Source organism: Lutjanus erythropterus, chromosome 4 (genome assembly GCF_056507025.1).
Source record: "Lutjanus erythropterus isolate fLutEry1 chromosome 4, fLutEry1.hap2, whole genome shotgun sequence".
NCBI lineage: Eukaryota > Metazoa > Chordata > Actinopteri > Lutjaniformes > Lutjanidae > Lutjanus > Lutjanus erythropterus.
In genome coordinates, this window is record NC_139320.1 from 9,303,409 (window position 1) to 9,311,404 (window position 7,996).

Sequence of the window (7,996 nt, forward strand, 5' to 3'; positions counted from 1 at the left end):
ATGGCGAGCAGAGCTCAGCTGTCAGTCATGACATGAAATCCCCTTTTTATATCATCAAATAACTAATTAAAACCAAACTGATGAGGAAAGACTTGAACAAACATCAGTATGGTAAGAATAAAGACAGAAGCCATCTTTGGGATGTTTATGTTCATTTTTTTAAATTTGGCTCATGTCCCATCTTAACATGGAGGGGCCGGTGCTTCACTGTTGGGGAGCTGTCGTTTTATCTATCTTTATGTACAGTCAGTATTAAAAAGTCATGAGGGAGACAGGTGATATTTGACTTTACTGGCCACTGTGGCTGCTGGACAGAAACTTTCCTGAAAATGGTACATTATATTGACAGATATGCAGTTTTCGACCATTTATTTATGTGCCTGAACTTTTTTCTTTTGTATTTACTGTTTGTTTTGTGGCCAGCTCAGGTGTCCTGTCAAACACAGACTGACTGACTAGATTCTGCTCATGTGTGGAGAAAAAAACACCTGAGATTCATTGGACATATTAACTTCATGAGTGCGTTGGGACACTTGGTTTAACCAAGAACTATAATAGTCAGTAGAATATAAAATGACTAAGCCTGTGTTTAAGCTTCAGAGCCGTCAGACTGGAAGCATCCCTTCAGCCACCATCTTCAGTGTTGTTAAGCCTCATCTACGCTGGTTCAGTTCAAACCAGCTCCACGGTGTCAAAAGTCACATCAGCAGGAGCTGTTTGACCAGAGCAGAGAGCACATGTTGTCCTCATCACTGACTTTACGCTGTCTTCTGTGCTTTGTATAAATATAGCTTCCAACAGAAAATCACTTTCAGTGGGCTAAAATGATCCCACAATGCAACATAAAAACAAATAAAAAAAAACATCTTTGATTGAGGACCAGTTTTAATTAGTGTCACAGCACTGGTGCAACAAAAAAAGCAGACTGGGGACCTCGAGAAGGTCCAGTATTTTGATTTTGCCAGCAGTTACTATTCAGTTGTCCTCATAAAGTCTGAACTATATGAGGGCGGCAACTGATTATTTTCATTGACGAGTAATCTGTAAATTATTTTCTCAATTAATTGATTAAATAATCCTGAAAGTCTTTCCTGTAACGATTTCAATCATTTTTTCCCCTAAATGTTTAGTTGTTCAGGAAACATTGGTCTATAAAGTATCAGAAAATTCAAGTCCAAGATGACGTCCTCAAATGTCTTGTTTTGTCCACAACTCAAAAATATTCAGTTTAGTAAACAAACCAGAAAATATTCACATTTAAGAAGCTGAAATCAGAGAATCTGGACTTTAATTCTTTAAAAAATTACGTTAAATGATTGAATATTGAATGAATATATATGTACACACACACACACACACACACACTCTCTGTCACTAGGAAAAATCAGTACAGTTTAGAGTTGCAAGAATTCTTAAATGTGAATATTTTCTGGTTTCTGATGGCAAACTGAATATCTTTGAGGTGTGGACAAAACAAGACATTTGAGGACGTCATCTTGAACTTGGAGAAACTGATTTTCACCATTTTCTGGCACTTAGTAGACCAAATAGTTAATTGATAAATTGATAAGGAAAATAATTGTTAGTTGCAGCCCTTAATATATTTATTTGTGCTTTAGAATATAAAGTTAATGTAAGAAACTGAGCCTCATTCAAATTAAATTCCTGATTTGGTTTGAATTGGTGTCTAGTCGATTAGTTACATTGAGGTTTTATAATAAGACATTAGAAAATTTACAGCACATTAGTAAAATGGCGCAGAGTTAGAATAGAGTTAAATCCTGCTGTGAGTAACGCATACAAAGGGCTCATTGTAAGGTAACAGAAACATGACTCTTATTTTCAGGTGATAACACATTGATGAAAACATATTTATCAATATCATATATCATTTTTTCCTCTTAAATCTGACACACTGGACCTTTAACTACATCATTCACAACAAGTTAAAATGTGTTTACGTGTTGACCCAGTAACCAGGAGTCTGTTGTTATCTGGATGATCATCATCAGATCATTCAGAAATGTGCTGTTTGACAATGTTTTTGAATATTTTTATTCATTTTCTGTAGGAAAGCAGAAAACGGTTCTATTATGCAGTGCACGAGGCTATTAATGGAAATATCAAGTTGAGACATTATTACTATCAGCCAAAGCTTGTGAATGTGGTAAAACAGCTGGTAAAAATTTGAACTGTGGCCTGTGGATGAATCACGGTGACTTTATGATGTAGATTTCATGTAGAATAAGCTTGAACTAACACTGTCCGACCCCCCTTTACTTCAGCCTGACAAGCACCAAATGTCTGTTCAGTTTATTGTGGAAATACATGATAAATACTGATGTATGTACACAGCTATGCATTTTTGTGCTTTCATACAGACCAATAAAGAACCGCAACAATTCAATGGAGAAACTTAAGGTAACAGCTCAGTTCAGATATTCAGTGCAGACTTGAAGGTGACATCATTTGAAACCTGGTTCTTTTACCCTTGTCTTTTGGTCCAGCTCACAGCTTTGTGTGGTCATTCTACAGACCCTCCTTCTTCTTCCCTGTTAAACGCAGTCTCTCCACTCATAGTTGGCTCTGACTGACTGACTGACCAAACGTCTGCTGTAACACCAGACTGTATGATGTTTCCTACAACCAAATCCTGACAATAAAGATTTTATTATTCAAAGAGAATTCCATGAGTGTTTTCTGAATAATTTTGGGAAGTTTTGCAGAAGTACAACAAAGACAGTGGTGAGTTAAAGGGATAGTTTGGGATTTTTGAAGTGTGGTTGTATGAGGTACTTATCCATGGTCAGCCTTTTCTGATGGAAAATCGTACAAATATCACTCTCTGTAAAAGACACCTGACTCCTTTGAGAAAACAATAAAAGTAATTTAACATCACAGACCAAGTTTTTGTGTCAGGCACTTTGTTTATTTGTTGAATACTTAAATAACCCCTTGATAATGAAACCTTGACCTGTCCTCCAGCGCCACCATCAGGCCAAACTTTTAAATCAGAATTAATTTATCTTGAAAAGTTTTCATCCAAATCTTCTCAAATTTACTGACAACATTAATGACCACAGGAGTATGAACCCTATTGGTTTTGGTGATGATATGACCTTTCCTGCAGCGCCACCATCGGGTCAAACTTTCAGTTTTAGTGTATCTTTCATCCAAATCTTTTCTAATTTGGGGTGCACATTCATGACTCTCACAGAATGAACCATACTGATTGATGTTGGTAACCCCCCTTTCCTCTCAAACATATTTATTTACTTATTTTTATCTCCTTTTTTTCGTAACATATTTGTGGTTAGTCACTATAAAGTCTCACTCTCCCCTCCTCTTTTCTTATCTGGGCTTGGGACCGGCAGTGGCAGAGTTAAAGAGTTTGTTTGTTTGTTTGGTTGGTTTTTTGGTGTGTGTGAGGGGGTTTACATGTTTGAAAATTCACCCATTTGTGAAACAGAAAATCATAATGAGAACATCAGTCAGATAGTCAGAACATGGAACAGTTCTTTATGCCCACAGTCAAGCTTCTACTCTACTCACTTCAAACAAAGAACTTAAGATATGGAACACAGAGCTTTGGACTTCAGTCAAAGAACTTCATACATTGAACAAAGAACTTCAGACTTCAAACACAGAACTTCAGGCAACGAGCACAGAACTTCAGACTTCAAACAAAGAACTTCAGACTGGGAACACTGAGCTTCAGCACAAACTCTTTGAGATTGAGGGGGAGCTGCAGCGTGAGCGGGATGACAAGCTGAAACTTTACTACGACTATGTTGAAGTGCAAAGCCTTCTGGAGTGTGAGAAGTTGACAAATTTCCTACTTCAGCGTGAAGAGCTGGTGGGGAAGGCCAGCCAGACGACAGACAGTCAGAGCAGCCACGAACACGAGGAGGAAATAAAATCCTGTGAGTACCAGAAGAACATCCAACTCAAAACCGAAGAGGACCTGAATCTGATTTCTGAGACCAGAGAACAGGACGAACCACATGTGGAGGTGGAGGTTATAACAGCACCAGAGCCTCCACAGGTGAGCAGCGAACATACAAATGATCTAATAACGACAAAGACAACAAGGAAGCTTTCACAATGGAGAAGATCTGTTCATTTGGCGGAAGAGGAGGGAGCAGACATCGAAATGACACTTGAGCTTCCACTTGTGAGTCATGGACATAAAGCTGAGCTAGTCAAGACAAAGAGAAGAAAGAAACCATCGCGGTGGAGAAGATTTGTTAATTTATTCGCTTATGGCACAGGAACCATCGAAGAAGAAATAGAGGGAAGATTAGATTCTGCACAACGGGGAGTAAAATAAGTAGTTCCAGTAGATTCTACTGCAGAAAGAAAGTAGTTCCTACATGAAACTACTCACAACAAGAACCAGTCTGTCAAAAATCAGATTTTAAAAGTTGTAAAAAAGCAGAGATATGACGATTTTTGTCATTTCTACCTAGCTATCTAGCTAGTGCGCCGCCATGTTGGGGCGACGCCACTGCCTATATAGCATGGTTGGTTGCTTTGGGGCGGCACGGGCGCAGTGGTTTGCACTGCTGCCTCACAGCAAGGAGGTCCTGAGTTCAAACTCCCCAGCCCCCGAGCTGGCTGGGGAGTTTGCGGCTGGGGCGACGCCTTTCTGTGTGGAGTTTGCATGTTCTCCTCGTGTCTGCGTGGGTTCTCTCAGGGTGCTCCTGCTTCCTCCCACAGTCCAAAGACATGCATCAAAACAAAAAAAAAATTTAGCAAAAAAACAAAAACCTAAGTAACTCTGCCAAAGTGTCTCTTTTGAGTCACTTTGCCGGTCCCAAGCCCGGATAAAGGAGGAGGGTTGGTTGAACGTAGAGCTAGCAATTCCACCCCACATAACAGTCTTTTGATTAAAAACACACTTAAAGGAACAAAAAGACCTAAAACAATTTATCACTTATCAAAATAGTTGACAAGTAATTTAAAAGTTGATTAATTATTAATTCAGAGATTAACTGTTGCAGCTCCAGTACACTTTTTCATTTCATTTATTTATTATACAGGAAAAGATTAAAAGTAACATAATAAAAATCAGTTGCCATTAATTGAGCCTGACTCAGTTCAATCTGGTTTACAGCAGGTTCCTGTTCTGCAGCACATGAAAGACAGAAACACATCACAAAACAGTAAAAGTCAACAAAAACATAGAAACAAACAGCAACATGGACAATTAGAGAGGCAGGGACTTGAATGAGGTATGCACACATTATGGGTTAAGTTTGTGGTTGCATGTGTATCCTTCCATCAGATAGTGTTTATATGTCTGTTTAAAATGTATAACAGAGGTTATTGTTCTAATATAATATGGTATCTCATTCCAGAGTTGGGTATATGTGTGAAAATTTGATCTCAGACCGTAGCAATTTTTACTGGGATAAGTGCTTGGGAGACTGACCTAGTGATGCGTTCCTGTTTTATTAGGGCCCGAGTACTGTCTGGTGCGAGGACCCTATTGTTAATGAGAGGTGATGGGGACCGGGAAATGCAGACAGTTGATGGCCTATGGCTTCGGTGTTGACATTTAATTTTTATTGTCCTTCATAGAGACCACCTGGTTGTAAAGTGTCTAATCTGTGTGTCCAAAGCCTCTGTATTGTTCCTCTCCTGGCTGTGGAACATACATATTGTATCTGTGTTGTGTAAACCTGGTCAACATCGTATTGCCCATCTCACCCACATACTGTATGGCACATTTTTTACATTTAATTAAATAAACACAGTTCTTAGAATGGACACTACCATATCTGTGTGTTGGAAAAACATTATAATTGTGTTGATTACACATCCAGGGTTGGTGCTGAAAAAAATCTCTGTGCTAATTAGGTCTAGAGTTAGAAAGTGGTTTGATTTTGGCTTTAACTAAAATGTCTTGTAGATTTTTGTTTTTTCTATATGCAGCAATAATCCTATGATCCTGTAACAGTTGAGTATTAACAAAACAACTTTAATTTCAGTTCACCTCATCTTCTCCTGTCAGACAGGATCTGACCTCCGTCTCACCTTGACTGATATGGAATAAAGGTTCCAAAAGGGTTCTTCCTGAAGGGCCGAGGTTCAACCTGGAACCATTCAGAACCATTCGCCTCTGAAAAACCCTACAGTTTGTCAATGGTTCTTTGTAAGACTAAGGATTCCATTAAGAACCCTTTTCAGCCAAAGAACCTTTTATGGAAGTAAAAAAAAAATAGGTCAAAGACTGTTGAAATCCTGTCAAGTGTTCTTTGTACTGGAATATGAAAGAGTTCTCTGTAGAAACTTTGGTGGGTTCTGGATAACAGTCTTGGAATGTAGTCTGTTGATCCATTGGGTTCTAAATAAAACCGTTGGATTATGAAAAGTGTTTGCAGTAGAACCTCCTGGGTGAGTTCTTGATAGAATTCTTGGAAAATGTAATGGTTCTTGGTAGAACCTCCAGGGTCAGTTGTAGATAAACCTTTCAGAATATAAAAAGGTTCTCATTAGAACCCCTGTGTGGGCTCTTGGAAGATATAATGGTTCTTGGTAGATCTCCTGTGTCAGTTCTCAGAATATAAAATGGTTCTCAGTAGAAACTCATGGCTGGAGTCTAGATAAAACCACTGGAATATCTTTGTAGAACCTGAGTAGGTCCTAGATAAAATTTATAGATTATAAAAAGGTTCTTGGTAGAACCTCCTTTGTGAGTGCTTGATAAATTTGGATTTTAAAAAAGGTTTATGGTGGAGCCCCCTGGGTGGGTTCTTGTTAGCACCCAGAAGGTGGAAATGTTCTGACTAGAACCCCCAGAGAGTGTTCTGAGTGGAAACATTACACCAAAGACGGGTTCTCTGTAGAACCTTTCATAGAGGGTTCAGATGGTTCTAGATATACGAGGTGTATCAGAAAAGTGCTGTTTGAGCCATGAGTGAGGTAGAGATTAACGGATTGTGTGTCGTAATATTGAGGAGTCTGTAACTGCAATCTCAGCTTTATATTTGGTTCTGTGTAGAACTCTTTGAAAGCTTTATAAAGGTCCTACTTTGAACCAAAAATGGTTCTCCTATGGGGACGGGGTGAAGAACCCTTTCTAGAGCCTGTTCTAGTTAGTTCTAAGTTCTTTCTCTCAGTGGTACCTTGGCTCTGGGGCTGCGGATGAAGACCCACACAGACAACAGGTTTCCAGGCAGACTGATGATGAAGATGAGGATGTAGAGGACGATGAAGGGTCCCGTCTGGTCGTTGATGATGCACTGCTTCCCCTCATCAGCTCCTCCAGAGCTGGAGGTGGAGGGAAGAGGCATCATCAGGAGCTTCAGCTGCAGCTGAGGAACACAGAACTCAAAGTTCACCATCAGTCACAGAGAATAAATTCATAAACCTCAGCTCTGCAGTTCAGGACAGACAGAGAGCTGCAGCCGTGACGTTCTTCTCACCGTGTTTCGAGAACGTCTGAGTTTTCAGCAGCTTCTGTGACTGTGGTCTGGATTGTGTGTCGGGTTCACAGTGTGGTTGGAAACAGGAAGAGCAGAGGCCTGTGGGAAAGAAACCAACTTTTAAACACTTTAAAGACTCTGAAAATATTTTTTATAGTACAGATTCTTCATCAGGTTCCTACACGAACACATGAGATCTAGAACACTTGTGATGATTCCATCTGACAGTTTTCTGTCTTCATGTTTCTGTCTGAGCTCCTCTCGCTGGTTTAAAGTGGGTGAGGAAAAGAAAAGTGATGATGTTTAATCTGATGAATATTTTCTCTGTTAATCAATTAATTGTTTGCATCATTGTGATGCCAGAATTTTTACAAACCAGAGTCCAAAGTGATGCCTTCATGTTTGTTTTGTCCAAACCTCAACATTTTTTTTTACAAATAAATTAAAAATTATCACAGTAATTCAAAGGAAAAGCAGCAAAGTTTGAACCAAATTCTATCAATTATCTAACTGGAGCCGGAAGTTGGTCTTCTTCGTGTATCTTGTCGCTTTTATTTAATTTCATT